The sequence below is a fragment of the Ceratotherium simum genome, chromosome 5 (genome assembly GCF_057802395.1).
Source record: "Ceratotherium simum simum isolate JZ-2026a chromosome 5, ASM5780239v1, whole genome shotgun sequence".
NCBI classification, from domain to species: Eukaryota; Metazoa; Chordata; class Mammalia; order Perissodactyla; family Rhinocerotidae; genus Ceratotherium; species Ceratotherium simum.
In genome coordinates this window covers 20,526,831-20,541,020 of record NC_141904.1, presented here as the reverse complement: position 1 = coordinate 20,541,020, position 14,190 = coordinate 20,526,831, and the positions used below count along the sequence as shown (strand labels likewise).

At 40.0% G+C, this 14,190-nt stretch overlaps 1 protein-coding gene across 1 annotated transcript in view; it reads right to left on the bottom strand.

Moving 5' to 3' along the window:
- CPNE4 (copine 4) overlaps nucleotides 1-14,190 on the bottom strand; it is a 467,697-nt gene that overhangs the window by 107,449 nt on the left and 346,058 nt on the right. The gene's annotated exons all lie outside the window — the stretch shown is intronic.

Below are 14,190 nucleotides of genomic sequence, written 5' to 3'. Positions count from 1 at the left end.
TGAATTTCATCTTTATTTCTCAATTGGACCAAACTCAGGAAGGGATGCAATGAATTTTCACCCTTAAACCCCAACAGAGAGGGAGAGATTAAAGATACAATTGACTAGAGTAGTGGTTCTCAACCAGGAGTGATTTTTGTCCCCAAGAGGACATTTGGCAATGTCTGGAGTCATTTTTTGTTGTCACAACTGGGAGTGTGTTACTGGCACCTAGTTGGCACAGGCCAAGGATGCTGCTAAGCATCCTACAATGCACAGGTCAGCCCCCTATGAATGCTCAAAATGTCAGTAATATTGAAGTTGAGAAATCCTGACTGAGAAATGAGATGATCCCAAAGCTTCCTTAGCTTTAAAATACTTGTATCAATGACTAGCTGTGGAAGAGCCTTTGAGTACTATGAGGAACTAGAGTGATGTGGGCAGATGAATAAGTTAGTTTGGGAAAGAAGGAAACAGTGGATGTATATAGAGAAGTTTTAAGGTATAGATGGATAAATTGAAGGAAACACATTGTTGAGGTTGTCTCTTGACTATTTCTTCAATATCAGTGATTCTCTCCATGTGAACTCTGGAACAGCAGCATCAGCATGCCCTGGGAACTTGTGAGAAACACAAATTCTCAGGCTCTACCCCAGACCTACTGAATCAGAAACTTTGGGGTTGGAACCCAGAAATCAGTGTTTTAACAAGTCCTCGAGGAGATTCTGATCCATGTTCAAGTTTGACATTGTTGTTGTAGATCACGCATTGACCTGTCATAAGGTCTGGTGAGGTTTGGTACATTGTACGCCTTCAAGAGTCGGTTTCATTATTGGGAGTAGCAGAGGTGAATGAATTGTGAGAGAGCTTAGGAAAAGGGCCAGCTGGTCTGCAGGGGAGATGAGCTGGAGGTAATGCTTCCTGACAAGTCCATTTAGTGATTTTACTCTTTCACGGGATAGTTGTCATAAAATGTTTTAAATGACAGTGTGAGCAGGCATGCTGCGTGGTCAACAACAATAACATTGGGGTAGACGTTTAATTGCCAAGGAAAAAGAAAGGAGGAAAAAAACCAAGTAAATTATACAGAATGTTCTGAGGATCAGAATATAGAGGATGGCCCTTTCTTTTCTCACCCACCCAAGACCTAAGTGAATCCTGCTTATCTCACTCACACGACCTCCCTCTACTGATTTTTTTCCATTGAAAATCCTACAGCTTAAAGGTAAGCCAGGGTTTATCATTCCTAGAGATAGATTTAGTCCTTGATGTTCCAGAAATGGTTTGAAGGAAGTAAAGTACCTGACCATGATATATGCAAGTGAAATCAAAGAGACCTGCTATTTGGAAAATCCATAAGGCTGATTTCCTTCTCATTCCTTTTCTGAGAGGAATTTAGGCCCCTTTATCCTCTGAAACCTACGCTCTGAGAGCCAAGTGAGGCCAAGATATTGTTTCTTCTTTTTGTGACTTTTATTCCAGCCCTTCATCCCTGAAGGAGTGCCTTTCCCTGTTGGTCTCTTTCTCATCCAGACTATTCCCTTCCTTTCCTTCCTTCTTGCAGGCCTATGGGGCTAGTGTTTAAATTCGAGGGAAAAAACTGTTAGGGGAGGGTATGATGATAAATGGGATGCAGTAGGGTGTTCTCCAAGACATTGACAACAAGGAAAGACAGTTTCCATAATGAATTTACACTTGCCTTAAATGAAAAGAAATGTCCTAGGTCAAAAGTGATGTGATGGCAATAGTAAAATAATCAATAGTGTCAATATACGTGAGGGTAAGAATAAGTGGCTGGAGCCATGTTTTTCTTGGAGCATTTAAAGGGGCAGACAAATAGAAAAAACTTGGCAGAATATCTTCCATAAGATCTAGCTAACATAACTATGGGCATACATATATACCCATCCATCCACCAATCCATCCATCCAACCATCCATTAAGTAGATATTAAGCATCTACTATATGCAAGCACTGCTTTAGGGGCTGAGGATACAGAGGTGAATTAGATAGGCCAGTTCCTTTCCCTTGGACCTTGGTACTTATATTTCAGTAGAGAAGACAAACAATAAACATGTAAACAAATAAACATGACTACAGATGGTGGGTAAGTGCCATGACAGAGATTAATAGGGTGAAGAGATGGAGAGTAACTGGAGGAATGCACGTATGAACAATGAGGTCTGGGAAGGCATCTCTGAGAGGCTGAGTTTTAAGCTAACACCTGAAGGTTAAGAATGTGCCAGCCATTCAGAGACGGGGAGGGGCAGAAAGGGAACAGTTGGAATTTCAGGCATATATCAGGCTCTAGAAATGTGAACTCACGAGGCTATTTGAGCCTATTAAGAAAAATTATCCCTAACCTAGAAATAAGTCCAGAGTGTGACTGCAAGCCCTTTCAATGCCATACTGAATCTTTGTCAACAGGCCCACCCAAGGATGATTTGTTACCTACAAGAACGTACCATTGCTTGATTTTGCTATTTATTATTTATTAATTAAGGGTTCAGACTCTGTGACGTTATACATGTTTAACTTGTATATGATGCAATGATTTCTGTCTGGTAGCAAAGACACCTTTGAAATTTATGATTTATTGCTCTGAAGGACATTAACTAATTTTGTAGCTAGGAATCTTTGTCCTGTTTAAAGAAAAAGACTATGTAAGCCCGATCCCTCAAAATGCTCTTGAAGAACAGTCTTATCACCTTATTGGGTTCCTCACTAATCAATGAGTTGAATAAAGTCTGACACATGTTCATTTGATAGCTGAATGAGATTCGTGTTTTAACTGTTTGAAAATTACACTTTGACAAGACTCACCATGGCTCGGCTCAGGGGTCTGGACTCCAGAGAGCAGCTCTAATGAGCACATAAAGCCCTAGAATTTCTGCATTTTTAAAAGCAAATATCCTATTACCTTAATCAGACTCTTCAAAGGGTGTTTGCGTCAAACTGCTGACCACACTAGAAGCTCCCAAGACTCCTCAGATGCTCGCTTTGATTTTTCCATGCACTCCAAGTAACATTCTGATTGTTAATTCTGCTTAACAAGTGTTCAGATAGCAGGGAAGGAGAATGGAGCATGAGGATATACTCTTTGTTAAACTAATTTATTAAAATTAAAAAAATTAATATATTGGCCTCCTGAATTATGTATCTGTCTCTTATAGAAGTCAATTCTTCCAGGTCCTATCAAGTCTGGGTGATTGGACAAAGCTGAGCTCTTGTATAAGCAAAGAAGCTGGAGACCATACCACGTGAAAGTGGAGCCTGGCTGGGGCAGTCCAGTCTGAGTGGCTTCTGTAGGCAACACAAGGAAGCATCTCTCCATCTCTAGTGTGTTTCTCTCTAACTCCACAAGGCAGAGGAGGGGTAATGATCATTCTAGGTTTCTTCTCCTTATTGGGATGGCCCAAAAGCATTGTGCTCCTCTGCAATGAGTTTAAAGGTCACAGGAAGGAAGGTAATTGACATGCTCTCAGGAACAAATAATCCATTTCTTATGAGGTCAGTCAACTTGCCCTGACATTAGTTTCATGTGCTCCACGCAGACAAAAGGGTTGGCTTTCCCTAACCCTTTTTTGGAAGTCCGAGCACTCTGCAGACAGCTGGGATCTCATGAGCACCACCGCCATGAGGAGATGCTGACATCTCCTCCAGTTCCTGAGAAGAGGGTTGTGTGGGATTGTTCTGTCAAGCATCTACAAAAGGGTCATTTCTCTTGGCCTCAAGGACTCTCTTTACAAAATCTGCCCTTCTTCTTAAAAGATGGCTTTCTTAATGTTTTATTTGGTAATTCTACTGAAAAGACTTTCCAAAACAGAATGCCCAGAATGGCTGTAGATTGCAATACTTAAAAAAAAAAAAAAATTCCCATTTAGTGTTTAAAACATGGGAGAGTAACTGAATGCCCTACAGAAACTGATGCAATGCAAAGTCCTCTCCTGATGTCAACCCAATTTATGGAAATCTTCCTATCAACAAGGCTAGGTTTAAAAACAACATTTCCCAAAATGCAAAAATAAAAATTGAGATCTTGAGGCAACTTTTAGCTTCAGTGTTAATAATGTGGTGCAACGAATGATGAAAGTGCTCACATCAATCAATCAGTCAATCAACCAAGAGCAACCAGCATAAGAGAATATCTGTGTCACCAGCACACAGCATCATTTTGACAGAGCAGGGAGCCCCACCCATTTGAATTATGCCACAAAACTACAGCAGGAGATTCTCAGACTTTCCACTTAGAATATTTCTTCCCCTTCATCCTCCAGCAACTTTGTCCACCTTCCTAGTTTTACTCAAGCATCTTCCTAGTAGCTGGTTAGCTATCTTAAATTTTTAGTGCAGAAGCAGGCATAGATGGGTTACATAATGTGAGGAAACTGCTTCTCATCACAGCAATTGTGATTGGTTGAGATGGATGCTCTCTCTAGTGTGGAAATGTCCATCTCAGATGACAAGAGGGTACCCTCTTCACTTTAAGCTAGAGATCTCACCAGGCACTGATTAGTGTTTATTTGGTGCTCTTACTTCAGAATTTCAAAATATTTTCCAAAGGTTCTGAGCCAGTCAAAGACTGAGCATGACCATGGACAATTTTCCCGACAAAATAGCTTGGCCAGGTTGTACCACCTCTTTTATGCTCTTTGCTCATAATGGTGCAAGGAAGGACCTCCCCTCCATCCCTACAAGGGTTTCCAAGATGGAAGAATTTGGGGGTCAGAAAGCTTTTAGGAGCTGCCATACCATCATCCCAGATTGCTGAGAGAGCAAGAGTCATCATAGGTAAGGTATGCCAGGTGTAGGCAGGAGTCAAACGCTCCTTAGTACAATAATGTTAAGTAGTTGTTTTACAAGGGGCAAGTTCAAAGTCATGTTAACAGGAAGAAGATTCTTTTTTTAAATAAAATTTTTATTGTGGTAACAGATACGTAACATAAAATCTACCATTTTAACCATTTTAAGCTTATAGCCCTATGACATTAAGTACATTCACATTGTTGTGCAACCATCATCATCATCCATCTCCAGAACTTTTTCATCTTCCCCACAGAAATTCAATACCCATTAAGCACTAACTCCCAAGATTTTTTTTTTTTAATTTCATTTTTCCCCCCAAAGCCCCAGTAGATAGCTGTATGTCATAGCTGCACATCCTTCCAGTTGCTGCACGTGGGATGCGGCCCCAGCACGGCCGGACAAGTGGTGCATTGGTGCGCGCCCGGGATCTGAACCCGGGCCACCAGCAGTGGAGCGCGCACACTCAACTGCCAAGCCACGGGGCCAGCCCCCCCAAGATTATTTTTTTATATAAGGCCAGATTGTATGGTTTCCTGGGGGAAAAAAACAGACTTGCTTTGGCAAGACATGCTGTCTTCTTAGATATTAAAGAAATCAGACCTGATTCTCACTGATGAAAAAATTATCTTGGCTTTGAAGTACCCACTGTTGAGCCCATTTGTAGGGGACCCATTCCTCCCCCTTTGGAGTCATTAAAGACTGGGCAGAGGAGGGCTGCTACTCCCACCAGAGGCTTGACACATGAAGGGGCAGAATTTTCTCCTTGGATGGTGTTTATCGGAGAAAAAGAGATGGGATATCAGCATGGGAAGATTGAAAATGAGAAGGAAGCTTGAAGAGAAAGAGAGGAGAGGTTGGGAGAGAATTGCTCTGGCCACGTGTGGATAGTGGCTGCTCTCTTGGACAACACAGATACAGAATATTTCTGTCATCATAGAAAGTTTTATTGGACAGTGTTGGTATAGAGTTTAGGTTCCAGAGTCAGACAGACTTGATCCTGGCTATGCTACCTGTAAGCTCTGTGAATTTAGGTAAGTTATTTGATCTTTCAAAGCCTCAGTTTTCTCATATGCAAAATGGAGATAACAAGAGTGTTTCCCTGTGGAAGAGCCAGTTAGTTGGTCACCAAAAATCTATTTCCTTTTCTTTCCAGGCATCCAACTAGACCACATTTTCCAGCCTCCCGTGCAGTTCAGTGTGGTCATATGACTGAGTTCTAGTCATCGGAATATAAGCAGCAATGCCAAGTTCTGTTTTCAGCTAAAACTTCTAGAGAGAGAGCCCTCTCTACATTTTTTCCCTTTCTGCCTGCTAATTCAAATAATGATGAGGCCCTAAGATATGGATGAGCCACAAGATAGAAGCAACATGGGTTCTTGAGTCACTGCCTGGAGGAGAGGCAGACACCGATTAGAAAGCTTTATCTTTCTTATATGAACAAGAAATAAACTTCTACTGCATGGGGGATCTTTGTTACTGTAGCATTGTTTAATCCAGGATAATTATAGGGTTGAATGAGATAATTTAAGCAAAGTGTCCAGCATAGTATCTGGTAGTTGGTGAATGCTCAGTAAATGTTAGCTGTCTTTTGATAGTTAAGAGCAAGGACTATAGAGCATGAGAGATCGGGCTTAAACTAAGGCTGTGCTACTTAGCTGTGTTATCTTAAGCAATATGCTTAAACACAGAGTCTTGAATTCCTCATCTGTGAAAAAGGAGATAATATTAATGAAAAGGAAAAAACTATTAAAATTAAGAGAATATGTAGGTTTTCTCTCATGCAGAAGCTCCTCTATTCCTGCATGATTTAATGCTGTTTAAGCTGGTTATTGCTTTTCCATGCTGCAGTATTGATTACAGATCTCAGTAGAATCCGCCTGCTGGGCTCAGGAGTGCCATTTATTAAGTGGAGTCAAGAATTCCTGTGCCATGGCTGATCCAATACAGAGACACCTCGATGAGTCTGAAATCCTCTGGTAATTGCAGGACATTTAGGCTGAGTGAACTATCGACAGACACAAAACCAGCAGTCTTTGAGTCCAGAAGGCCAGAAAGAAAGCACTTGAATTTTAACAGATCTCAAGGAAACTTAACAGGGGGAGATCTGGGGGTTGGAATTGAGATGGGGTTTCTTACTTTCCAAGCAGTAAGAGCCAGAAGATTTGTTAGAGAAAATCAGGATGAAAGACAAAAAAACAAGTATGGCAACTAAGTCTAAAGGATCAGAAGCAAAACAAGAGGCACTTAGGGGACCAGGAGTTAGGAGTCACATGGGGCTTGGAATAAAGGAGGAAGGTCCAAGGTCAACTCTAAGAACATGCTTCAGGGGTCAAATCCATTTAGCAGTTGTGTGTCCATCTGGCTCAGAGAATCTAAAGCAAAGACAGTGAATTTGTGGAGAAAACACAATTTCAATTCAAGATGGCCTGGTCACACATGAGAAGGGGAGGGCACGAATGGCTGGATGTAACTAAAGAACAAGTGCTAAGGATTTCACACAGTGGGAAGAGCAGAATGTATACATACATGTACACTTAGCTTTGCGGTAAGGTGGCAGAGATAATGAACTATCTAAGAGAGGCACCAGCAAGTCAGGTGGGTTTGAGGATCAGTAAGAAGACAGTGTTTCTCAATGTGTGCTTGGCAAACGGCCTGCACCAGCATTGTTTAGGAAAGCTGTTAAAATGAAGATTCCAGGACCACTGTGGTCTGAGACACTGATTCAACAGAGCACTTTTCTGACTGGCCAGGAATCCAACTTTGGGGATCAGAAGGTAGCTCGTGAGCATGGCGGTTCTAAATCAATTGGGCATGGCTGCAGAAGAAAGAGGGCATGAAGGATGAGCAAGATGAGTCGCAGGTGAAAATGTCATTTGTTGGTTGTTTTCGACTTGTATCTGGGCTTCCTCTCAGCCCTTCATGGGCTCCTGAGTCCTATAACCTCGGCTTTGACTTTGGAGACCTGCTTCTCCTTCTCTTCTGCTCCTTCCCTCTGCCTGGTTACGTCTTGCTTGCCCCCACCCCACAACAACCTCAGTTAATAACCTGGGCCTCTCCCTTGCATAAGACATAGGGGCTAGTTGATACAGAGACTGCCCTAGATCCCTCTTCAAGGCAACATACGCAGAGGATGCCTGATGAACTCTGTAGGGCGAAAGTGTCCAGTTTGTGTGGTCTGAGTATTAGAGAAGGAGATAGGAAATGGCCTCAGGGTGTTTATATGGTGTTTTTCCAGATTGGTCTGTCACGGCATTTTCCCACAGTACTAGGTACAATTAGGGTGTTAGTAATGTGTTAATAATGCTTGCAGATAGGGCCTTCTTACCCTCTTCTTCTCTAAGACCCCCATCTGGTAGAATCTATTCTGAATACCAGCATTGCCTCCTAAAGAATACGTGCTGGGTATTAATACTGCATTGATCAAATCAAAGGAAATGATTAATACCATATTTCATAGAATCTAAGAGGCATAGATTTTCTTATCAACCACCTATTGGTCAGAAAGCATTGTGTTATAGTTTCATTGAGAGCATTTTTTTCCTCAGTGGTACTTTAAATAATTGATAGTTTCTCAGACTTTATGAAATATGTTACATATAGACAAGTCTTGTTTCTGTTACATGTTAGAAGAATGGTAAATAAAACATTCTGGTTGGGTCCGAGTCAAGGGATATGCTTTATCAGGATGATTTATTTTCTAAAAAATATAGCAAAATAGAGGGAGCACAATTCAATAAAAAGATCGTTAAATTCAATAAAAAGAACATTAAATTTGACTACATGATGTTTTGAGCCTCTGTTTCTTCATCTGTAAAGTGAAGATAACGGAATTTACATCACAGTATGGTTAGAAGTAAATAAAATTATGATTTTGATAAGGACTCTAATATGACAGAAATAATGGATAATTTCATTAAATAGCTAATATTGAATATATAATTTCATTAAATAACCTATATTAAGTATAACCCTAAATCTATCCAGGAAGTAGTACAGCATCTTTTACACAGTTCACAAGAGATTTTAGCACATTGTAGTGTTGTCTCTAAGGTTACCATAACAAACAAGAATCCTTTCTGAATGCTACCACAGATATTTAAGGCTCATTAGACATGGCTGAGAAAGCTCTAAGCCTCTGACACCTTCAGAATTACTTAAAAAATTAATCCCTGTCAGAATTAATGGGGAAATACTATAGTATTTTCCACGATGGTAATGAATAAGATGAGGATGTCCTCTATCTCCACTACTATTTAACGTTGTACTGGGAGTATTAGTTCATGCAATTAAAGATGAGAAATAACTAGAGCCATTAGGTAAGTAAGTAGGACCAAAACTACCTCTATTTTCAGATGATATAATTATATATTTGGAAAACTCCAAAAAACTAACAGAAAATTACTATAAACAATGATAGAATTCAATAAAATAGCAGTTTAAGAAAACAAACATAATTCAATAGCCTTTAGGTATACAAACAATAGTCAGAAGGTATAATGGAAGACTCCATTTACAATAGTTCAATAAACAAACATACAAACAAATAAAATAACTAAGCACAAATTTAAGAATAAACATTCCAAAACTATAAGAGAAAAACATTAAGCACTACTGCAAAACCCAAGAGGAAACTTGAATGAATGGAAAGATATGCCATATTCTGAGATGGGAAGACTCCATATTAAAAAAAGATTTCCTTTGCAATCTCAATAAAAATACTATCAGGTTTTACTTTTTTTTCCTTTCTGATTCTAGTTGTTTATAAAGCTAAGTGGAAAGAACAAACAAGCAAAATGTCCAGGAAAACCCTTAAAAAGACTAGAGATAAAACAGTGGGAGGGGCTAGCTCTACCAAGTATTAAAATATACTACAAAGTGATTAAGTATCTATAAGAGAAGAGAGTAAAAAGAGGAAGAGACAGGAACGGAAGCTAAACTTTTTGAATATACCTTGTTTTTTAGTTTTGACTTAGAATCACGGAAATATTTTATATAATTATAAAACAAAATTAAATTTGTAAAAAAAAATTCTAAAACCTGAAAGGAAAATGAAATAAATGAACCTGACAGTTCTACAGGGTATGGAGAGGAATTATTTCAGGAACCTTTAAAATACGACTCGGCATCTATAGAGAGATATATCTTATGGAGAAAAAGAATTTCAAAATTTCAAAATTCATGAATTTCAAAAATTCATGCCAAAAAACAAGGAAACTATTAAATACTATTAAGTTTATGTCAAAAGAACTCAAGAGCTAACGAAGGAATTTTCATTGGTTAAACATGAGACAGTTCAAGATTTCAAAGGCATAATAATAACTGAAATAGATTTAAACACTTGAATATATAGAAAAATCCATGAATTCTCAATAATACTGGGGATCTCACTGGCACTTATGGAGGATGCTAGAGAAGTAACTTGTTATTCTGAAAATTGGTTAAAAAATAAAAAGGACAAATACCGTATGATTTCACTCATATGTGGAAAATAAGCAAACAAATGCATAGATAAGAACAGATTGGTGGTTACGTGAGGGGAAAGGGACGGGGGGGAGGGGGTAAAGGGGCACATATGTATGGTGATGGATAAAAATTAGACTATGGTGGTGAACACAACGCAGTCTATACAGAAACTGAAATATAACAATGTACACCTGAAATTTACACAATGTTATAAGCCAATATGACCTCAATAAGATTATTAAAAACATAATAATAATCATAAGGAAAAATAAAGCATTTTTCCTGGCTTTCCTGTACAAATCACACCTCAGGGAACCAAATAGTTCTCGAAGCGGGGGGTTTTCTTTATAGAAGAACTCTAAATAATAGATAAAGAAGCAACGACAGAATTAGGAAATTACCATTTTGGAAACCCTAATGAAATAACGAATCGAGGTAATGTTCCTCAATGATTGCTAATATCATGAGAGAGCCTCATCGCTTGTAAAACATTCGTGCTAGAAAACAGACCCTAAATCTGATCAAGTCCCAGCTACCCATTTATAGGGAATATAGAATGTGAGAAACACTACAGAATAAACTAACCTGGTTTCTTCAATAATTAAGTTGCAAGGAAAAAAATGTGCGAGAGACAGGGAACTACCAGATTAAAAGAGGCTTCAGAGACATTTAAGTAAAATGCAATGCTTGAACCTTGTTTAGGCCCAATTTGAAAAAAAAAAACCCTCAATTTTTTAATAAATGAGGCAATCAGTCAAGTACGAATAGTAGTGGAATAGTTGGTGGCATTAAGGAAGCTTAGTTAGTATTCTTAGATATGATAATGATTTTGAGGGTATGTTTATAGAAAGATTCCTTACCCTTTAGAGATACACACTGAAGTATTTTCAGATGAAACGATAGGATATTTGGGACAAGGCTACATCATGACTTTCACTGGTCCTAGGCACTTTTGCCTTCATGGGCTCCCTCCCACTGTAATAGACTTTCGGGATCCTAAAAATGTCATAGTTTTCTGAGGTGAGAAAAAGATTAAAACATCTTATTCAATCTTGCAAGTTCGTTTTTTTCTTCTGATTTTAAAAGAAATTAAAACAACTTTGTAGGCTTCTAAAAAGTATGGTGGGCCCTGGCACTATGCTTGCAAAGCCTAATGGATGAGTCGGCCCTGGTCTGGAATTTGCTTCAAAATGATCCAGTGTGGAGAGGGAGGGGGAAAATGGGTGTTGGCAGGTGTGAGTGAAATAAAATTGGCCATGAGTTAATAGTCGTGTAAGCTGTGTGATGGGCATGGGGGTTATCATATTGTCTTTCTACTTTTATGTATGTTTGAAAGTTTCTATAATAAGTTAACACATCAAATTCTGAAAAAGACTTATCTAAATATTGTTTTTATTTTTTTTCCACAAAGGAGGAATATGGAATAAATAAATAAAACCAAAAGAAAAAGCTGGTTATTTGAACTTGGTTTTTATTCGGATGAGAATTAAAGATATCAAAACTCATTTGGGACAAAGACCTAATTGTTAAAATTTTGCTAAGATTTAAAATCTATCCTGACAGAGGGTTTTTAAATTTAAAAATTTTCAAATGCACTTTCTAATTTTTTTGGTGGTGAGGAGAATGATACCATATGGACAGAGATGCTGCCTGCTAATACGGTGTCATTTTATGTCACAGAAAGCCGGCTAGGGGCAGCATTATGAGAATTTCTCAGTGGCCTTTGTAGCAAAATAATCAATACTAATGAAGGGCAGTACAAGAAGTCTATCCTGCCTTTCAGAAAAGCTGCATTTGGTTATTGTAAGCACACGAATGCAATATTGGCCTTGTGGCCCAGTAAACTCCAACACACCTATGTGGGGCAACACCCCCCTACAGTAAGGCTGGATAGGCCCTGCTGAACTCTCAGTACCTCCCTTGCTGCTCTACCCTTTAACTCTAGAAACAGTTACTGGTTATCTACTCTGTCAAGCACTGCGCTAGATACCTGCATACACAGTGAACACAACATGGTTCTCACCCTGAAGGAGCAAACCAGAAAGAACTAGTCATCCGCTGGCGAAACATACGTAAACAGACATTTTCAAAACAGGTTGAGAAGTATTTTAAGGGGGTGGGTAGAGAGGGCTAGAAACCACCCCACAGATGCTAAAGAGATCAAGGAAGGTTTTCTGGGAGTGGAGGTAGATTTAAGAGACCTGAAGGAAAGTAGCATGTTTCAAGAAAAGGAGAAGAATGAGGAAGGCATCCCAGGTAGAGAAGGCGGGGAGAGTGCAGGAGAGGTACGACTGCTGGGCAGAGAAGGTGGAAGCAGGGAGACTGGGTGGTGGAAAGCGGTGTGGGGGCACTAAGCCATGGATGGGTTGTAATGAAGCAGCAAATGTCTGTACCCGGTGTTCTCAAAGCGTAGGCCGGGACCAGCGGCATCGGCACCACCCAGGAACTTGTTATAATGCAAATTCTCAGGCCCACCCCAGACCCCCTGAATCAGAAACTCTGGGGGTAAGCTTCAGCATTCTGTGTTTTAACAAGCCTTCTAGGTGACCCTGATGTATACTGAGTTTTAAAACCATTGCTCTATACCAGCAGTTCTCAATCGAAGCAATTTTACTCTCCAGAGAACATTTAGCAATGTCCGAATACACTTTTGGCTGTAAGACTGATGCGGGTGGAGTACTACTAGCAGCTAGCAGCCAGGGATGCTGCTGAACAGCCCACGATGCGCAGGACAGACCCCGCAGCAAAACCCAAATGTCAACAGTGCAGCTGTTGAGAAACCCTGATCCTTTCTTCCTCCCTTCCTCCCTTTCTTTTCCTCCCTCCCTCCCTCCCTTCTTTCCTTCCTTACTTTCTTCTCTTTATCTTATTCTCTTTTTCTTTCTCTCTCTCTCTATCAACTAGTTTACTCCCACTTGTTCCTCTACAGACAGCAGAGCACTCAAGAGGCCACAAAGTGCTCTTCTGCATTTTTATTGATTCAATTACAGTTAACCTCTCTTTTCATCCAGTTAATAACTCTCTATGACAAAGTTGATCTATGGCTGATGGAGGCATTATTTTATTTCTGCCCAAAAGGGGCCATTTACCTCCATGGGAGTGGAGTGCTGCTCATGGTATAGGTAATAATCCCCACCCCATGGCTAAAGCTCTAGCTTTTGGCATTCTGCATATGAGCTTACACACGAAGGCCCAAAGAGCCAGGGTCCTGATTTTGGCATGAAACACAGTTCCAATGGGGACTGGGGCTTGAAATATCTTGGCTCTTACAGGAGATAGTAGGGACAACTCTCAGTTGCTCCTCAAGAACATGAAAGCAAGCATGTCTGCTGAGAGTTCAACCACAAAATCCACCCAGAACGGTCTTAAGCAAAGATATATAAGGTTATATATAAGTGTTAAAGACTCTGCAACTAACCAATCAGATAGGATTCTAATCTAATTGATAATATTGACAAATCAAAAGAATTATACCCACCAAAAGAAAGTTTGTGGGGCAAAAAGAGTGAGGAAAATGTAAAGTTATAAAGACAGACATGGGTGGTGCCCATCTAACACTCTCCAGAGGATTAGGTGGCCTGAAAGGTTAATGTGAATGCTCAGTCTCCCTGATGGACCTACACCCCCATAGCGGAGGTAGATGCCCAGGCTTTCAGGGTCTGAAGCCATTAACCACCTCTGTTATCCAGCACCCTTGGCTCTGCTTTCAGGCTATCACAGCAACCTTCTGACAATCAGCTTCCTCACGGTTTGCCCTAATGGAGAAAATGCCCTGGTGAAACTGCTATGGATGCTGAGTCTGCCTAATGATCGTGTTTCTCACTGAACACGAATCAATCAGCCTTTCAGTTTGTAGGCTCCAGTCTCTACTGAACTTACTTAGTCATCCTGAGTCGGTAGAATCAATTCTGGGGCACTGACAACATGGAACTTCTGGACTTC